The 21,399-nt window shown below is 41.6% G+C and overlaps 1 long non-coding RNA gene across 1 annotated transcript in view; it reads right to left on the bottom strand.

The window, feature by feature from the left end:
- Positions 1-21,399, bottom strand: part of LOC110302561 (uncharacterized) — a 31,609-nt gene extending 10,210 nt beyond the window's left edge. Inside the window, exons 1-2 of the long non-coding RNA XR_015044558.1 lie at positions 21,257-21,399; positions 11,196-11,304 (exon numbers count right to left, since the gene is read on the bottom strand). This is a non-coding gene — a long non-coding RNA (uncharacterized LOC110302561). The remainder of the gene's footprint in view (positions 1-11,195; positions 11,305-21,256) is intronic.

The following is a 21,399-nucleotide window of genomic DNA, read 5'->3' as shown; positions in this document are numbered from 1 at the left end:
TCTTCCTTTAGTTTCTCTTCTTCCTCCTTCTCTCTCCTTCCTCCTCCTTCTTTCTGCTTTGTCAAAGCCTAATTGACACATATTTATGGTATGCGATGAATGTTCTGATATATGTAGCACTGTAATTTGCTTGAATCAAGCAAATTACCATATTGAGTACCTAACGCAACATTTTTTTGCAGTGAAAACACCTAAGATCTGCTCTCCTAGCAGTTTTCAAGCATATAATCCATTATTTTTAATTATAGCCATCATACTATGCAATAGACCTCCAGACCCTCTCCACATCTTGTCTAAGTGAACCTATGTACTCTTTGATCAATATCTCCCCAATGTCACCCCCAGTTCTGCAACCACTGTCCTGGTTTTTAGTTCGGAGAGTTTTAACTTCTTAGTAGCCCACATCTAAGTTGTCTCTCTGTGCTTGATTCTACAGCCTCAGGTTCATCCGTGTTGTTGCAAATGACGGGATCCCCTTCCCTTTAAGTTTAAATAGTTTACCCTGGTGTGTACACAAACAGATGCTTATGCCCCATTCGTGAGTTCCATTCATTAGTATTTTGTTAAGGATTTGGGTGCCTGTGTTCATAAAGAACGTTGGCCTGTACTTTCCTGCAGAGGGCTCTGTTTTTCTGAGTTTGGCATAAGAGCATCATTACCTTCCTAAACAAGGTGAGAAAGGCCTTCTATCAATTTCATCTGAATTGAAATATTCCCTCCAGGAGGGAGGGGAGACACGTGAGACTCCCCTGAGTAGCAAACACACTTCACATGTCTGGGAAAGCTGAAACTTGTAACATCCAGGAGCCTCTCCCAGGGCTGTAGAAACAGAAAGGGGCAGCTGGAGGTGGACAGGCCCGCCAGGCAAGCTGCCTAGAGATCTGCCCACCTGCAGAACTGCATGCAAGCAGAGAGCTGCATGGCTACAGCTTTGGGGAGGTATTTCCCATATTGCCCAGCTGCAGGAGATGTAGATGTTTTCGAGCCACTCCTAGTTGTGGAAGTAATGCCTTACCCATACCACTGTTAGCAACCCCAATAAACAGGAACTGGTTCACTAAGTTACACTCTGCTGCAATCACTAATTTGATCTTTCACAGATTCCAGTAGGGAGGTGTGTGTGTGTGTGTGTGTGTGTGTGTGTGTGTGTGTTCATGCATTTGTGCCTACTCAGGAAAGTCTCTCACACATGGGATCCCCCTTAGTTTCTAGAGGGTTTTTTTTTTGTTTTTGTTTTTGTTTTTTTGCAGATTTTGTATTAATTTCCTTTTAAATGTGTGGCAGGAATTTTCAGCAAACCAACCTGGATCAGGCAGTTTACTTTTTGTGAAAATTTTTAAATTTTCATTCCAAAAGAGTTGTCCTACCAGCCACATTATTTCACTGGATAAATCTGTGGCCATTTGTGCTCAAATTATTGACTTGTGTTTATCAAAGCTGTGAGGTTTCAGTGCATGGAGCCAGGCAAGCACGGCAATCCTGAGGGTTCGCTCTTTCAGTGGACACCTGGGTATACACTTGTCAGTTCCTGGTACTGGGAATGCTCTCCTTGCTTCAGGTTAGATCTGTCTCTTTTACTGTCCTTACAAGAAGCTGATTTTCAGCTTTGTTGATGATTTTTCTGTTTCCTTGATTTCTGTGATTTAATCCTTTATTCTTGACTTCGATTCATTGTTCTCTCTTTTCTCTATGACCTTGAGACAAGGGCTTAAATCACTGATTTAAAACACTTCCTGTTTGCATATGTAGCACCATCAACCTGACTTTCCGTTCTGAGATCCCCAAATTTTGATATGTCTTATTTTTTTAATCATCTAATTCAGTATAGTTTAAATCTTCTCTTAAGAGTCATTCCTTATCAAAGGGATAAAATTGGAAAGGAAGAAGTCAAACTATCACTAGTTGATATGATAGTATACATAAGTGCCCCCCAAAATTCCACCAGAGAACTCCTAAACCTGATAAACAGCTTCAGTGCAGTAGCTGGATATAAAATTAACTCAAACAAATCACTGGCCCTTCTCTATACAAAGGATAAACAGACAGAGAAATAAAATAGGGAAATAACACTCTTCACAATAATCACAAATAATATACAATACCTTGGTATGACTCTAACTAAAGAAGTGAAAGATCTGTATGATAAGAACTTCAAGTCTGGAGAAAGAAATCAAAGACGATCTCAGAAGATGGAATGATCTCCCATGCTCATGGATTGGCAGGATTAATATAGTAAAAATGGTTATCTTGCCAAAAAACAATCTACAGACTCAGTGCAATCCCCATCAAAATTCCAACACAATTCTTCACAGAGTTAGAAAGGGCAATTTGCAAGTTCATCTGGAATAATAAAAAACCTAGGATAGCAAAACCTATTCTCAACAATAAAAGAATCTCTGGTGGAATCACCATCCCTGACCTCAAGCTGTACTACAGAGCAATTGTGATAAAAAACTGCATGGTACTGGTACAGTGACAGACAGGTAGATCAATGGAATAGAATTGAAGGCCCAGAAATGAACCCAAAACATCTATGGTCACTTGATCTTTGACAAAGGAGCTAAAACTATCTAGTGGAAAAAAGACAGTATTTTCAACAAAAGGTGCTGGCTCAACTGGCAGTTAGCATGTAGAACAAAGTGAATTGATCCATTCTTATCTCCTTCTACAAAGCTCAAGTCTAAGTGGATCTAGGAATTCCATATAAAACCAGAGACACTGAAACTTATAGAGAAAAAAGCAGGGAAGAGTCTTGAAGATATGGGCACAGGGGAAAAAGTCCTGAACAGAACACCAATGGCTTGTCCTGTAAGATCAAGAATTGACAAATGGGACCTCATAAATTTGCAAGCTTCTATAAGGCAAAAGAGACTGTCAATAAGACAAAAAGGCCACCAACAGATTGGAAAAAGATCTTTACCAATCCTAAATCCGATACACGGCCAATACCCAATATATACAAAGAACTCAAGAAGTTAGACTCCAGTAAACCAAATAACCCTATTAAAAATGGGGTACAGAGCTAAACAAAGAATTCTCAACTGGGAAATACAGAATGGCTGAGAAGCACCTTAAAAATATGTTCAACATCCTTAATCATCAAGGAAATGCAAATTAAAACAACCCTGAGATTCCATCTCACACCAGTCAGAATGGCTAAGATCAAAACTCAGGTGACAGCAGATACTGGCCAGGAGGTGGAGAAAGAGGAACACTCCTCCATTGCTGGTGAGATTGCAAGCTGGTACAACCACTCTAGAAATCAGTTTGGTGATTGCTCAGAAAATTGGACATAGTACTAACAGAAGATCCAGCAATACCACTCCTGGGCATATACCTAGAAGATGTTCCAACTGGCAATAAGAACACATGCTCCACTATGTTCAGAGCAGCCTTATTTATAATAGCCAGAAGCTGGAAAGAACCCAGATGTCCCTCAACAGAGGAATGGATACAGAAAATGTGGTACATTTACACAATGGAGTACTACTCAGCTACTAAAAACAATGAATTTATGAAATTCTTAGACAAATCACAAAAGAACACATATGATATGCACTCACTAATAAGTGTCTATTAGCCCAGGAGCTCAGAATACCCAAGATACAATTTGCGAAACACATGAAACTCAAGAAGAAGGAAGACCAAAGTGTGGATACTTTAATCCTTCTTAGAAAGGGGAACAATTTACCCATGGAAGGAGTTACAGAGACAAAGTTCGGAGCTGAGATGGAAGGAAGGACCATCCAGAGACTGGCCCACCCGGGGATCCATCCCATATACAACCACCAAACCCAGACACTATTGCAGATGCCAACAAGAGCTTGCTGACAGGAGCCTGATAAAGCTGTCTCCTGAGAGGCTCTGCCAGTGCCTGACAAATACATAAGTGGATGCTCACAGCCATCCATTGGACGGAGCACAGGTTCACCAATGAAGGAGCTAGAGAAAGTATCCAAGGAGCTGAAGGGGTTTGCAGCCCCATAGGAGGAACAACAATATGAACTAACCAGTACCCCCAGAGCTCCCTGGGACTAAACCACCAACCAAAGAAAACACATGTTGGGACTCATGGCTTTAGCTGCATATGTAGCTGAGGATGGCCTAGTAGGTCATCAATGGGAATCACCAGGGAATTTTTGGATATTTAGGGTTCTTTCTGTTACTAAGTTTTAGTTTGAGGCCTTAAGAAGCGCTCTGTGTGAATTCGGTGTATTTTTGATTTATTGGATTCATTTTATAATACTAGCTATCTTGGTAAATTATATACAATCCAGTTGAGGAGACTCTGCATTCTGCTGGTACTGAGGGGACAGTTGACAGGTGTGGGGTGGCCACTGAGTTCACGGTGCTGTTCAGCTTTCCATACTTTACTGATTTTCTGTTCAGTTGTTCTTTTAATTACTGAGGGACAGATGTTATCTCCCCCACATCCTTCCAGGTCTAGCGGGTTTTGTCTTACGTATTTTAAAACTTGGTTTGATGCATAAACGTGTAGGATTGCTGCATCATCTTCTTGGTGACGTGAATCTTCAGTCATTACATAATACTCCATTGTCCCTAATAATCTTTTGCTCTCACTTCTACTTTATTTGATATAAAGACAGCCATTTCAGCTTTCTAATGATTAATGTTTGGCTGTTACATCTTGTTCCATCCTTTCACTTTTGACTTCTTTGTAGCACTTTATTGTAAATGAGATTTATATAGCTAGTATATGTTAGTCTTGACTGGAAACTTTACTGGCTTGAGAAGTGTGTATGTAGCAGGGGACTGGAGAGGACCTGAAGTTAAGACCCAATCACCTATATCTCCAGGTTAGGAGATCCAGCACCCTCTTCTGGCCTCTGCAGGAACCTTCACTTGTGACAGACAGACAGACAGGCAGGCAGACAGACAGACAAATAGAACCTAGGATATTAAGGAAAGTTACCTCTGTACCTCCAAAGGAGGTAAGTTAAGGAAACAGTCCAAGCCAAATACGTGTGGCACCATCCTGTACACTAGGAACCCAGATGGAACAAGATACGGAAGTCAACTAGTGCAGGCTCATCTTTCCTGCTTCCTGAATACCATGGTGTGACTGTTCTGCTCCGTGACAATTCCTTGCCAAGACAGACTGAAACCATGAGCCAGAATGCATGTTTCCTCCTTTAAGTGGCTAGTTAAGGGTTTTGTCACAATCACGGAAGTCTGACTGACACATTATACAATCAGTCCGTGGTTCCCAATTTGGCCTCCCGATCTCTAAATTTTAATTGATGAATTCATATTATTTCCATTTAAAATGATCATAGATACTTTTAGATTTTACATCTGTTAGATTTGTTTACCATGTGTATGTGTGAGCATGCGCCTGCAAATGTATGTGTGTGCATATGTATACATGTGTGTACATGTGCATGTATGTGCATGTGCATGCGCGTGTTCATGTGTGTGTATGTCAGAGGATAGCTTGCAAGACCCAATTCTCTCCCTTTATCATGTAGGTTTTAGGGATGAAAATTTTTGTCAACATGACTTATTTTTACTTTTTTCTCAGACATTTAGGGATATTACCTGCTCTGAGGTCACTGTTAAGTCTGTTCTGAGGTTGATATATTTTGAACTGCTTGGGTCATTTGAATGAAAACCAAATTTGTGGTTACAAATTCTTGAGGAGACATTTTTCACTCACTTTATCACATGCTATGCGATGCATAGTATGATTGAGGTGAAATTTTATTTATTTCCTGGAATTTTTATTGTTTCATATTGAGAGAAGAGTAATAAATTAACACACAAATATACTAAAAAGTAAAATGTAGTAAAATGTCAGAACCAGAAATGTCCCTGGTACCTAGATGACCAATTCCTTGTATAGAGGAATATATCTACAGATATATATATATATATATATATATATATATATATATATATATATATTTACAGATATATTTTTCCAAATACATAAATATTTCTTTCAAAAATCATTTAATTGAAAATTGTTTTTTGATTTGGTTTGGTTTGGTTTGGTTTGGGTTGGGTTGGGTTGGGTTGGGTTGGGTTGGGTTGGGTTGGGTTTTTCGAGACAGGGTTTGTCTGTGCTTGTACTAGGGGCTGGAATGGTGGTTCCGTGCTTCAGAAACACTGGCTGTGCGTTCAGAAAACCTGGGTTCATTTCTCAACACCCATGTGGTAGCTTAGAAGCATCTGGAACTACAGATTCAAAGGATCCAACACATTGTTCTGGCCCCTATGGGCACCAGACATTCATTTCTCTACTTGCAAATGTTCACTGCAGTGAGTCACTGCTCTGGTTCTAGGACCCTGGCTTTTACTACACCATCAATACTGGATCCTCACTGGGATGCCTCTTGGCTATCCTGTTGTTGCCCGGTGTCATGGAGATCCTGCAACTTTGGATCTACAGGACCAGCCCAATCATGCAATCATGCACTCCAGTAGTTCATAGATGGGGTAGGATTTGGGATGGGCCAACTCAAAGCTCTGGATCTGAGTGGTAACTGAGCTGCTCAGCCCACCAGCTCTCCTGCAACCACAGCATCAGGGCCAGTTCTCAAGCACTATCCCAGCTTGCTCGTCCAGCAAGAGGCAGGATTAGCTCTCCCACTCTCACGCCTTCAGGGCCAGCTCTTCTGCAACCCCTTCTACCAGGGTCAGCTCTATTGTGCTGCCCAGGTGAGATGCAGGGCCCAATCTCCTGAGTGCTTCAGCAGGTGAGGGTCAGGGCCAGCTCTCTCATGAACTCGGGGCCACTCTCCTGACTGCCATGGGTGGGAAGGGGCGAGATGGGAGAGGGGTGGGGGAGGTGGGTGTGTTAAGAATTGTTAAATGTAGCAACTGTCTGAATTTTAAAGATTTCATTCACACCTAGATAATAAATAATCATCACTAGATATATTCTTGTAAATCTTGTGTGTATGTGTGTATTTGTGTGTGTGTGTGTGTGTATGTGTGTGTGTGCATGTGCAAATGTATGTATAGGTATGGGTATGTGTGCATTTGCATGTGTGTGTGCATGTATATATATTCATGTGTGTGTGTGTGGGTTTGTGTGTGTGCTAAAGATTGAACTTAAGACTGCCTAAAAGCTATCCTTTCAACCACGGAGCTATAACCTTAGCTTATTTTGGTGAATCCTTTATTTTTCTTTAATTTGTATTGTTTGTATCCCTTCCATATACACTATATTTTCTTAGGCAAATTTTAGTAATTTACATTTTTCTGAAGACCTTTCATTGGTTAGTATAGTATTCTGCAATATATGTAGTTTTTAGGAGTGCATGTGAATGCATTTTTAAATGTATGCCCATAACTGTTTCTGTAGATATGCAATCATGCAATTTAAGCTCATGTGACCCATGACGTTTTAATTTTCACTCCAAGACAACCAATCACCTGCCCACCAGTGCATGGCTAAACCACCCCCTGATGTATTGTGAGGCTCTGGAATTTGTATCGCTACAGCTGCTTTTGAGGGACTTGGCTATAACCGTAAGGGGAAGACAAGCAAGCATCCAGCCAGTTGTCACTTTTGATTCTAAGCCCTTGAGTAGATGAGAAGCCCACAGCACCTTCCTCCATGTGGCCACTGGCTCTGGAGAGCCACCTATTTAAAAAAGGCCTGCCACTCCACGCCACCATGAACCCAAGGGAAGACTGAGTTCTGATAGAAACCAACCATCCTGTATTCAGGTTTTGGTGTAATTCCCCAAGATGTTTATCATGGTTCTCTTCCTGAACATTCCTCTACCTTCTACTAGAGGCATCTAAAGCACTCCTCAATCTTAATTCAAGGCACAGTAGCCAGAAGAAAGAAAGCACAAACAACAAACAAACAAACACAACTACAAAAAGGCTGCACAAGAGTTGAATGGTCTCAAGGCCTCTCGCTGCTGTGTTGGATGCAGTTTGAGGGATTAGTTTTGTTGCTATTTGGACGCTTAAACCATAGTCCTGCACCATCTTTTTTAGACCAATTTCCAGTGTTCAAATGATTGTTGAGGGGGTTAGGGGAGTCTTTCATTCTAATTAGCCAGGCTCCTACCAACTGACACCTGGGTTTTAAAAGGCCAGCCAGCCAGCCTATCTGTTTGTCTACATGTATGAATTTATGATTTCATCTTGAAGAACAATGAGTTTTCTTAGCAACTTCCTCCAAACTGTCCTAATCTATCTTAAGCCAATTTCTTTTTCCTTGTATTCCACTGGGAAAATCCATTGGCTGAGTCCTCCTCGGCTGGTGATAACTCACGGACTTCTAAAGCACACAACTGACTTTTCTATCAGTGTCTGTCCGGATTCCTTCAATGTCTCACAAGTTCTTCGGAGTTTGAAGTCTCTTCTTCATGCTCCACAATGGTTCCTAAATCTGCCCTGGGCCCTATTGTCTACATTGGATTTAGAATTTCTATACATCTTTAGAACTGTGATGGAGAAGGGAGGTAACTCTGTTGATTTAGTTTACCAACTCCAGCTGGAGATTTGACATGAATACGTTTGAAGCAACTACAAGGCTCCCAGAAGAAAACACCTCATTAGGAGCAATTAGTCTGATGTATTCAACCCTTTTCAGAAAATGCTTAGCTCCTGGTCCATTTGAATTTAGGACAGAGAATCTAATTGGCTCTCATCTGATCAAAGCAGTTAGACAATTTGTATGAAGAAAAAGAAAAGTATTACCAAATAAGTTTATATTTATCTTACTTCTGAAGCCTTTGAGAACATTCTAGAGGAAGTAGACCTGATTGGGGCATTCATTTTCATCACCTAAAACTTATACCAAATTTCTACTTTGTATCAAGGTTCATGTTGTCCTTGATTTTCACACCACAAAAGATTAAAAATAATACCACCAATTATAATATTTACAAAAAGCCCTCCCTGAGAATGACCTGCCACTGGCATTGTGTCAGATAAAGCCTGGGAAATGGCTTTACTAATTTACACTCATTAACAGGAGAATGCAGGAGATTAAAGGGAGCGAGGGTGAATAGCCCCTCATTTTTTGTAAAACCTATACAACCTTTTATGCACCTACCAAGGCCATTATTATGTAATAATAGAAACGGAGGTGTGCTGCCTACAGGATAAAGACACAAGGGGCTATTTTCCCTCAAGAGAAATGCAGTGTTGTAGATTAAAGGTGGAAAAGCAGCCATCATTTAAAGCAGCTCACATCTCCAAAGGATATTTATTCACAAATTGATTAGAGTTGGAAATGAAAATGATTTAGTTGGTGGGAACATTACGGCAGCCCTTTAAAGTGTGGTGGAAAAGATGAAAAGGAGCCTCACTTAGCCTTCCCTTAGCACGCAGGCAGAGATCAAAAAGACCAGCGTCCCACGGATAGGCCTAATGAGACTGCTCTTCTGTGTGCTTCAGTTATTTCCAGTACTTGGGAGGCGTGTTTTGTCTGAAACCCCTGGCTACCACATTGCTTGAGGCAGAGTCCCATCTTATGAAACTTTTGGGGTGAGTAGGGGGGTTCAGCGGAGTTAGGGACATACTGGGTTGAGCTTTCCAAAAAGTGTGATGGAAACTGGCCATACCTCCCCAAACAAGACCCCGCCCTAAAGATTTAGTTTTGTCTTCACCGGTACACATCCTCAAACCCTTAATAACACCTTCCACTTCTTGCTCTCTTTCTCTCTTCCCACGGACACTACCAGGAGAGCAGACTGGCTCTGTCATGAGTCTGTCCCTCACACACACACACACACACACAATTCATCCTCCACTGCTGCCATTAAAGTTGCCATCTCAATCTGAAATGGAGGGCACTGCACAATACATCCAAGTCAGTGCCACAAAACCATTTGTGTGCTAATAACTGATAGTCACCAAGACTACTGGGGGTTGAGGGGAGGCAACTTTGTTGAAGACTGAAAGTACAACCAAATAACATTAGCTTCCTTTTAGAGCTCGTCCAGTGACTCATTTCATGTTAGGTGCCAGCTCACAGTTAAAGTACCATGTGACAAGAGCCCGCCCGGTAGGTACACAGAGGTGTTTCGCTAGAGCCACTCTCTACTCGTAAACTTACTCACGGGAGGAATACAGCGTTAGTTGGCTCACTTTGGTGAAATTCTCACATCTGTGTCTGTGCCATCGGAGAGAGCTCCACAATTTCGGATACACACACACACACACACACACACACACACACACACTGTTCTTCATGACTTTGAGGGATATACCCTCTCCATTTCTGACTCTTTCTTTATCTATTCTTATGGAAGTGGTTGTTGTAATGGCTACCTAAGCAATTGCCTTTCTTTCTTTTTAGAGAACATTCTAGCCACCTACATACAGTAGTTTACAGATAAATTTTGCTGGGATCTTGTTGGCCTCCTATTGGACTTTTATTTCACATGAAAACAACTGGAGTTTCTCCATCCTTGCTGCTTCATGCATCTGCGGTTCAGAGAAGATCAGTCGTAGCATCTCAGACTTGGAGGAGACTCCAGTAAGCTTCCTATTTTGGACAATAGCATTCTCCACCTGGGCTGTGTCCAAGACCAGACCTGGTTACTAAGTCATTTGTGAACAACTGTAACTACACTTTATCTCTACCAATGCAATGATGGGCTGTCTGCTGTCCACACCATGAGCTTCTACATGGTGTAACGGTGTACATTGTGAGGTACAGATTTTTTAAACCAAATTGTCATGTACTTGTCACAACACCAAGCCTCTTTGCTTGAGGCAGAGTCCCATCTAATGAAACTTTTGGGGTGGGTAGGGGGGTTTAGTGGGGGTAAGGGCATCCTAGGTTGAGCTTTCCAAAAAGTATAATGGAAACTGGCCACTCAATTTGAGAAGTTGCTTTTTATATCAAATTCTGTGCAGTTAAGATCAACTTCTGTATTTCCTGTTAGGTGTCATTTGTCTGACTGTTTTCATTATTGGTGCTATGTCCTATGTTCTGATGTCATTTCCCTTCTTGTTCAGATGTTTCCTGCCATTTATATAACCATTAGAGACAATGTGGTAGGGTGGATACCAGTGTTTAGGACAGGTTCATATTAATACCCATTATACACTGCTGAAGATGGATGAAGACTGACCATTAGAAAGACTATAAACACACACACACACACATACACACCATATACACACACATATACACACCACACACACATATACACACATACCTTATACAGACCCCATTTACTGTAGCTTTTATATACCTGTATTTAGGGCTGACCACTTGGGATTGGATAACCTATCATGGAACTCTCTGTGGAGAAAGCTGATTCCCCTTCTCTCAGCAGCCATTCATTAGCGCTAGCTCTTCATCTAGGAGAAAGAAGATCCTTGTGAGATTCCCCCATCCGCATTGGCATGGCAGCCAGGGATGCCACCATGCAGCTCTGCATTGGTAGCCTTACTGTTGAGATTTCATGGATATAACTTCCCCCGTCAGACCCAGAAAAAAGACACTACCAAGCAGACAGTCTATTCTTCTGGCTCTTACATACTTTAAAGTTAAAGTTAAAAACTTACATGTTTTAATTAACTCGCAAAGCACTGGGCCTCCTTACATCCTTAGTACTGGATAGTCCTCCCTCTACTTCCTCTTCCTCCCTACTCCTCACCCTATGTCCACTCTAACCTCTTCATTCCCAAATATTCCTCCTTCTTCCTCTCCCCTCACCTCTTTGCCTCTCTTCCACTGTATTACTAATGAGTCTATTTGAACTAATAGCTTAAATTAAAGAAATTTTAAAAACTCAATTGTCAATATGTATTAATAAGTTGTTCCAGTTAATTTTTATTGCTAAATGGTATTCTATAAAATGCAGTTCATTGGGGGCTATTTACAAATAAACACACATGTAAGAAAGTTATATCGGTCGGAGAGATGGCTCAGTGGCTAAGAGCACGTAAGAGAACTGGCAGAGGAGTCAAGTTCAGTTTCCCACACTAACAGCCAGCAGTTCACAACTCACACTTTAGGAGCTCCAGGTCCTCCATCTTCCATGGATACCTGCACATTTGTGCACCTGTGTACACACACACACACACACACACTCATGCACAAAATTAAAAATAAAAACAAAAGACAAAAGAAAGGACTACGTGAGACTATTACTACTGCCAGTGTAGGGATCCAGGGATTTTACCTCCTCCAGCACAGGACACTGACCTCCTGACCCTGCCTCCAGCTACAAATGCCATCAAGTGAACTGCCCATGAAATGTCTGTGCTTTCGTTGAACTGTCCAGAAAACCTCCTCACACTGCATGATTCCCTCCTCCCCCCCATACTTAGTCAAATCTTCAGCCATGTTTCTGTGTGTGCAGGGGAAGGGCAAAGCACCCATCTGTCACTGCACAATATTGCTACTCTAGAGTTTGGGTTCACCGCAACAAGGAACCTGCCTTCCCAATCCTGTTCTTTCTGTACCACTCCCAAGTAAGGAGTTTGCAGGGATTTCTCAGTTATTTCTAAGTTTAATGTGAAATTCTTAGGCAGTATACCAAATATCACAAACTCCGAGTGCTTCTGAAAAAAATCACTTTGAACATTTTTGGAAAAAGTCATAAAGATGTTATCTCACACTCGTCAATTGTCTGCATTTTATGAGTCGCTAGTTTTTAATTCTGGCTATCATCTCAAGGTCAATGTACAACACGGGTAAAGGGTTTTTCTTTAAGGGCAGTGGGTATGATTCATATCTCTAATAGTCTATAATTTGGATCTTGTGTTTGCTTCTCTTCCCTTCATACTCGATTAGATCTTCATTCTTTTTGCCTCGTGTGATGACTAGTGAAGCACTCATCCAAGAGAGACGGAGAAGGGTGAGCTTAGTGATCGCCATGTTCACTTGCGCTGCTATTGTTAGCTGCATCTTCAACCATCATTTCCCACTTAATTAAAGTCACATAACATTACATTTACATTTACTTAGCTGGGTACTCATACAGTGCAGTGCTCTGTAATGAGTGACAAGCTGGCTTCTCACTTGCTTCCTTCGGGTCAGCTTGCAAATGACACACGGCAGAAGATAGATCCATCAAAGGTACCCATTTAGGGAAGAAGATGGAGCTCAAAGGTAGGAAGAGCTGGCCTGACCCTACAAAAGACACTGATCTGTGGCTGTAGAGGAGAAATATAGCACTTGCCTAGCATCCTAACAGTCTGATCCCCAACACAACAGCAATCAGATAAACAGACAAGCAAAACCACAAAACACGAGACAGTAATAACCCGAGACTATTAGTGATTCTGTGATGGTTATCTCTAATTGTCCACTTAACATGGACTCACCTAGGAAGGGAGTCTCCCAGAGGAACTGTCTAGATTGGCCTGAGGGCACGTTTATAGGGCATTATCTTGATTACTTTGGTTGACATAGAAAGACCTGTGTTTATGGCATCCAGCCCTAGGAAAAGGGCTCTAAGCTGTGTCAGAGTAGATAGGGTGAACTGAGAACTGGCATACATTGTTATTGGCCCCTTTTTTCTAACTGAGGACCAAGTCCTTCAAGTTCCTGCCTAAATGAACTTAACCTAGAAGGATGAACCAAATGAACACTTTCTCTCTTAAGTTATTTTGCTGGGGTATTTTACCATAGCAACAGGAATAGAACTAAGATAAATACCATAGAGAAGGATTCTAGAGTTTAGGACACACCAAAAAGACTGGATAGAAAGACTATATACAATTGAAAGGAGAAACCTGAGCAGGTATTTGCACTTGAGATCCCAACAACATTGTTCACAATAGCTGCAAAATAAAAAAAAAGTCAAGTGTCCATTAATGCATAATGGAAATATGCATGTATATATGTATGTATGTATGTATATATATATATGTATATTACAATTTTATGTGTGTATAGAGGGAGGTTGGAGAATTATTTAATCTTAAAAGGAAATGGAATACATGCTACCATGTGAGTGAAACGTTAAGACATTGTGATAAGTCACAAAAAGACAAATAGCATACAGTTCTATTTATACAAGGCACCTACCGCAGTCCACAGTGAAACAAAAACAGAAAGTACAATGATGAAGAGGGTATGGGTTTCACTTAGAGAAATTGTAAACCTTCTGAGGATGGACAGTTATGATTACACAAAAGTGTGAATGTACTTAATGCCATTGAAGTGTGTGCTTTTTCAAAGGTAAGTCTTACTTATGCTGTGTACAACGTATAATAAACAGCTACTTTACTATTTTGATTAAATTTAGTGTGTAGGGTGTGTGTGTGTGTGTGTGTGTGTGTGTACACACAAGCCACAGTGTACCTACAAAGATCAGAGAACAACTGGTAGGAGTCAGTTCTCTTCCATCTGAGTCATAAGTGAACTCAGGTCCCCAGGTTGGCAGCAGGAACCATTACCTGCTGAGCCATCTTGCCAGTTCTAAAACCTTCTTTTATGAGAAGTGTGGGAATCCTTGAAAGAGCAACAAATCAAGGTCAAAACACCGACGAGGCTTAATTGTAAGATATTTAAAGCCACGACATTCTTTCAAAGTTGATGGGCTAAAAGCTGCCTCTTTCTGACCTGGAGGTGACAAAAGAAGAAAGAAGGAAAAAAAAAAAAAACCTGGCTTTGCTTCCAAGAGAGAAAGGAGGAGCTTTAAGGATTTCAAAAAAGAAGTAAAACTGCACCTGGAAATGTGGAGAAGAAGTCAAGTGGGACAGCAGAAACAAAACGAAACAAAAACCCAGGCTGAGCACAGCTTCAGCTGTGTCTCTCTGATGCAGAGAGGGAGAGCAGAAGCTACTATCCAAAAGTAAGCCAAGTGGACACTGGCAGTCCTACCAGGACAAGCCCACAACTGTCCCAAGCTTCAAATCCAGTTGTAGGTTTCGGTTAGACAGTGATTCCATGAGCAGACAGGGATGTCATGATACTTTGTATCTGCTGACAGCTTGACAATACCTATAATCACCCAGTAAAGTACTCTAGGCATGCCTGAGACGGAGCTTCTTAATCAGGTTAATCAAGATAGGAAGACGCACCCTAGATGTGACTCGTCTTTTAAGGGGGTAAAATCCATCACAGCATAAAGATACACATTACCTAAGAGGAAAGGGCTGGAAAAAAGGTTTCCAAGAAAACTGACCAAAAAGCAATTCACAAAAACCATGGCTTCGAATGTCTCTTCCATACTTTAATTCTCCCCTCTGACAGTCTAGCTCACTTATCCACAGCCCGGGATTGACTGAGGTAACTTAGACCAGAGTGGGCCTCAAATGCACGATGCTGTGGGACTTGACACCTGAAAGCCATAGTTGATTTTCCTCTCAGAAGAACCATTTTGTAGATGCTAATTATTATTAATTTTTCAAAGGTGAGATTAAAAAGAAATGGATTTTACTATGGAATTTCACATGTATGTCCTTTCTTGGGCTTCTATCTATCTATCTATCTATCTATCTATCTATCTATCTATCTTCATATCTATCTATCTGTTGTTTATGCCCTTTTGTTTTTGAGGAAGGAACCAACCTCAAACCCACGCCCACATTCATTTGTTGAGTACAGAAATGCTTAAAGAGGATCAGATATTTTTAACAACAAAGTGTCACCAAAGCATGAGTAACCTGAAAATTTTTCTCAGAAAAAAAGCAGTAGATGTGTGATTCATGTTGCCTCCTGAAGACAAAACAGATAAACAAACGGAGAAGCCAGAAAAACAGGCGACTCACCGCATAACTATGATAACCCCTATGGTTGCCAGGATCCACATTTGCGTGTGTGATCTATAAGAAAGGGGTCCATGCTCAAATCAGAGGGAGCGATGAGGATGGCCTTCATGAAGTAGAGATCAGAGAGAGTAGGCATTGCTCTGCTTGCTGTACTCCGTTTCTTCATGATACCTGGCCCACAGCAGCTAGACTCCATAACGGAGGGACTCGCCAATCTAGAACTAAGTTAAAAAGCCACCACAGAGACTCTGCCTTGGTTTCCCACATTGTATCAGGACCAACACCCATGCACCTTTTTGTTCAAGTGGAAGAAGGAAGGTGTTTTTACCTCCTTGACAAGAGAATTAAATTGTAGCTAAAAGTATTTAATGCTGTCCCAGCCTAAAATGGGGAGGAAAAGAAAAACTACTTTGTCTATATACAAATAGGCAAGACAGAGAGAGACTTCAAGATTTCAGAGCATTAAACGTGATGCAAAGCCCATTTAATGGACACCACCAGAGCTTCCCCCCCCCCAAGCACTGCAATTGATTGCCATGAGATTATGATGCCATTAAAATTCACTCTGCCCATAAACTAATGCTGCGGAAAATGCTGACGTTTATAGCGCTTCCTACAAGGGACATATTTCAGTGTGAAAGTAAGTCCTAATGTGAGAACTTTATCTCAGTAAAGCAACATCTAAGCTGGGGGAAGGAGGAGGAGGAAGAGAGGCCGTGCAGGAGTGCTGTGAGTTTTATTTCTCTCAATAATGGGTGTATGGATGCTAAATTCCAAAGACTTTTTAAAATAAATCTATTGGCCTTTGACAAAATCAATCCAAACCCCATAAACCAAGAAGTCATCCACTTGATATTAATGAGCCCACATTTGCATTTATTTGTCTCTTACACTAGACAAACCATTAATTTCATGTTTATGCTTCCTTTGAAGTCTGAATGCTCATAGATAGATGGCCTCATCGAATCTCCTGCTGCTACATTAATATTTCGCTATAAATGATAAATTTTATCATTTTCCACAACACCCCTTTTTACTTTAAGAAAGCTGTGAAAATACAAGCAATAAGTCTTGAGGTCTGAAAGCACAGCACTCTTTTTTTTTTAAATACTCTTCAACTGAGATCATTAAAATAGTGATGTCTTTAGCATCAGGATACCCTTGATGGCCTCTGGGCTTGAAATCAACGTGATGTATAATCAGCCTCTCTTGAGTAAAAGATGGTTCGTGTGGCTGGAGCTGACAGTCAAGCACATTCCTGACCAGCACTCAGTGCCTATATTTATCTGATAATGTTTTAATTTCAAACATGAGCCTAATCCATTGACTCTAAAGAGGAAATCTTTGAGGTAGAAGTATTTAGCACCAGTGAGGTATTGTCGCTGGGTCATTTGGTAGGATATTAGAAATGGCAAACTACCAAGCAGGAGGTCCACAGGCTCTAGATGGAATGGATCACCGTTCATTAGTCCACAAGCGTATACCACGCAGACGGTCCCTGGTGCTACTGCTAATGCTACTGTTTGACGGTGGTGCCAATGACAATGATGGTGGTGATTCATGAGTGTTGCTTCAACCTTTCTACATGTGCATCACTGACCCTGGACTCTGTAGCCATCCTTCCAACAATCCTGGAGACAGTTGCTACTGTCTCAGATTACAGATAATGGAACTGAAACTCAAAAGCATGTCATTTGCCAACTAAGCAACTGATGGAGAGCATGGGAGGTGCAGTTGCCTCTTTACACTGAGCTATTGCATGTACAGCCCCCAGGAACTCCTAGAGATGCCTTGAACTCCAAATCTAAATTCCATTTCCAGAGTAAAAGGAAGGAAGGGACCCAAGCCAGGAGTTTCCATGTGATCAACTTTGATGACAGTCACTTCAAGTCACCCTGAGTCAGGTACATACAATGAGAATGTCTCTTCATTTTTAATCTAGAACACTCTAGTAACACGTTCTTTGCCTTCTCTCATCCTTCAAGGACTCTCTCTTCTGTTACTGACAGGTCCATCAATCTAGTCTCTTTCACAGATGTGCACACAACTCTCTGAGACCATACCTATTGTTCTGTCTCCGTTCCACCAGCTAAATGGACTTCATTTTGCTTACCCAAATACAACACTTTAGCCACAATTCATGTTTTATGTTCATGTGTCATTAAAATTAATGTGTAGCTTCTTTATACGCTTATAAATATACATCCATATCTATCTTTTTAGATTACACTCCTTTTAGAGGATGATCAGAAAGTCTCTCCTACCGGAGTTCCATATTCAAATTGATTCTATGAAAAATACTATTAGCACGAAGTAAAATGATGCATTACAAGAAAAACATAAATTGTTAAAATGTCAAATGACTGTTTGGCTTATTTTTATTTTACTTCTGAGACAGAGTCGTGATTAAATACTGAAGTGAATGTTTTAAATGAAAACAAAATTAAGAATATTTAACTGGCAAGAAATGAGAAAGACAGCTTGGTAGAAAATATCGGAGAGGCCCTCCATTTGGTCAAGAGCATAAATGGCTCAGGTATTGAGCCTGTTCCGCTTGCATTACCAAAGGGATACAGAGCATACATGCAAGGGTAGAGATCAACTTCCTGACCACAGGGCAGGCTGCAGACAGAGGCTAGTCATCCTTAAGTAAACTAGCAGACTGGGTGGAGGAAAATCAGCAACCACTCTAGAACAGAACAGCCCTTCGTGGGTTTCTCTGTTGGCCAGTTTTTATTGTTCTTATTCACGTGTCTGGATGTTTTGTCTGCAGATAAGAATGTGCACCCTGTGCATGGTGCACATGGAGGTAAAAGAGGGAGTTGAATGCCCTAGAACTAGAGTTACAGATGTTGGGAGCTGCTACATGTGTGCTAGAAACCAAACATGGGTCCTCTCTGCAAGAGAAGTGCTCCTGACCATGTGTTGATCCATCTCTCCAGCCCTTCTTTCATGGACTTTTGATGTTTCCCATTTAATTATACAATTGTCCTTACCTAAACACTACTATTAGCCCCGTTTTAAACTCGGGAAAAGCAAGACCTTGGAAGAACATATAAATTGCATAGAGATACAAAGGTACTAAGAGATAAAGCTGAAATTCAGACCCAGAATTCTCTGCTCCAGACCAATGCTGTCTGGCTTCTTTAGTAGCCGCATGTAAACTCAAGAAGAAAGCCTGCTTCAGCCCACCCTACACAGTAACTGTGGTCACCTGCTTCAATAAATGGTCCTCTCTTTACCATGGAGTGGGCAGTAATTGAAAAGAAAATCATTATAATCTCCCAAGTGATCATGACCACGGAAAGAGCCATTCTTTCTAAACTTGGAGTTAGAATAAAGGGCCTATCATCCAACTTCTCTGCTTCACAGAAAATAAGAGGCTCTTGAGTGTTAGCATGTTGTCTTAAACGAGAACTGTGCCCACAGTGACCAGACACCTTGAAAAGAATTTAACCAAGTCAGTCACTGAAAAGCTCACCCACATTCCCCAGGTCACTAGCAGTGTGATTAAGGGATCCAGGGGGTCTTTCATTTATCCCCTCTATCTCGCTCTTCTTTTTCATTTGAAAAATTGTAAGTTCTCTATGGGGTTTCCTGAATCTGGATCCAAGGCTGAAATTTCCTTTCACTTCAGACACACACAGAGAGAGGAATAGAGATGAGAATGAGGAAAACAAAATTCTATTTTTCTGAACCAGCAATGTTTACACACAAGGCTCAGCAGACAAAGTTCTTTTGTCTGTGCAACAATAGCCCCCAGGGAGCTGGTGCCGTCCTGCTGGGCAAGGTTGCCGCACCAGCCCCATTGTGTAAGATGTGAGTGAGTGTGTCTATGCTTCTGCCGCCAGAGACTGTTGTGTGCTCAGAACAGCGCCCATTGTGCCCATCTTGCAAGAAGGACTTGGGCTCACCGATGGAAAACACTCACTGTCACTGTCCCCTAACCTCCGCTTTGCCATCCAAATCTCACGTTATGGATATAATCCAGACCTCTGTCATTTGAGGTCCTCTTGCCCTGTACTTCTGAAACAAAAGCTATTATACTGCACCATGAAAAAAAAAAACGTGGACATGCAGACATAAAGGGGCCTGGAACACCAGCCTCCAAGGGAGCTCCATTTAAAGTTTAAAAATCAAGGAAAACAAAACACTTCCGATTAAAAAACAAGCTTCCATGCCTTTGAGCGGGCACACACACACACACACACACACACACACACACACACACACAGGTGCATTCATGAGAACATTTCATCAAAATGCTCAGGACAAGAGAGAGTGACCTGTCCTTGCTTTCAGACGCAGAGAGGTGTAGTTGGAGAAGAGGGCCAGACAAGAAGGAAGCCCGAGCTTGCTGAACAAGGCTCATTCCAATTAATGGGCTCTAACACAGGCGGAAAGGGTACACTTTAACTAAGACACATGGCAGGCGGAGAATATAATCTCTGCACTAATGAAGGGTGCAAGCACACTTTCTTAAAACAGCTTCTCACACCTCTAAAACAAACGCAACCAAAAGCAGGTCATATTTCCCTCCAAGTAAGGGAGACTCTGTGCTCTCCACAAACACCCAGGACACCACCCTGGCAAAGTGGTAGCTATACTGGGTTTGTCATTTAACTCTCTAAGAAGCTCAAGGTATTTTGAAAACATAGGGGGTGGGGACGAGGTGCAGGAAATAATCAGCACGTTCCTCAAGTCCAAGATGACTCTGAGAAATCATTAGAGGCTCACTCCAGGTTTTAGCATCACATTCTCTGCCTGCAGGACCCAGGTAGAAAAGATGCAGCATTTTCTTAAAGCCTTCCAGTGCTAAGCATCACACGTCACCCATTCTTAGACCAAAATGTATGTCTACCGCTTTCCTCTTGCAGTCCTTCTACCTAGGAACAATCCCTGCTTGCATACCCTTGCCACCTTCTTCTCATTGTCTATCCAGTTCACAACTATTTCACAACTGATCTTTAATACACACCCTTCCTTCAAACTCCAGCAGTGGATGAGTGAGGAAACCCCTTCCCTACAGGCATCTGCCTTGCTCTTACTGCAGACATCATCAGACGGTATTGGAACCTTTCTTGGTGGCATTAGGAGCTGCCAACAAGATGCCGTTTGGTTCATTGGAATTCATGCTAATTCTGTGACCTATCACAGGGATAGAAGGGTGGCTCTGCATCTTGAAGATGAAAAACTGGCTTATGCCACTCAGTATTGGAATGCTGTTGTCGGAGGTGTTGGTATTGATGGTGGTGGTTGTGTGGTGTGTGTGTGTGTGTGTGTGTGTGTGTGTGTGTGTGTGTGTGTGTGTTGCTGAGGATGAAGTCCAGGGTCTTGCACATTCAGGGCCATATCTCCAGGCCAGCAGTGCCCTCATAAGTACTATTCTTATCACATCAATTTCCTAAATAAGAATTTGTCAGGCTGTTTGCTGTCTTTGGGGACAAACTATCTCATTCTCCCTTCATTCTGCCTCCTGCTAGACCAGATGTTGTCCTGGTCTTTGATGGCAGAAAGCCATCTCTGTGCGCCATTGTCAAACTGATTCCTGACTTCATCCTTCTGAGTCAGTCAAACCTGTTACCTGACCAACTTCTCATCCCAGTCTGTTTAGTTCTTTTGCTTGGATTGAGCCCAAAGTTTTTGCTGGAAAGTGAGGAAATAGTAGGAAAGGTAAGAAATGAGAGGAAAGGGGGATGGAGAAAAAGATAGGGCTGTAGGGGGGGA

This window comes from Mus caroli, unplaced genomic scaffold (genome assembly GCF_978045245.1).
Source record: "Mus caroli unplaced genomic scaffold, Mus_caroli_1 scaffold_11, whole genome shotgun sequence".
In the NCBI taxonomy this organism is placed as follows: domain Eukaryota; kingdom Metazoa; phylum Chordata; class Mammalia; order Rodentia; family Muridae; genus Mus; species Mus caroli.
This window is presented reverse-complemented; position numbering and strand designations above follow the sequence as displayed.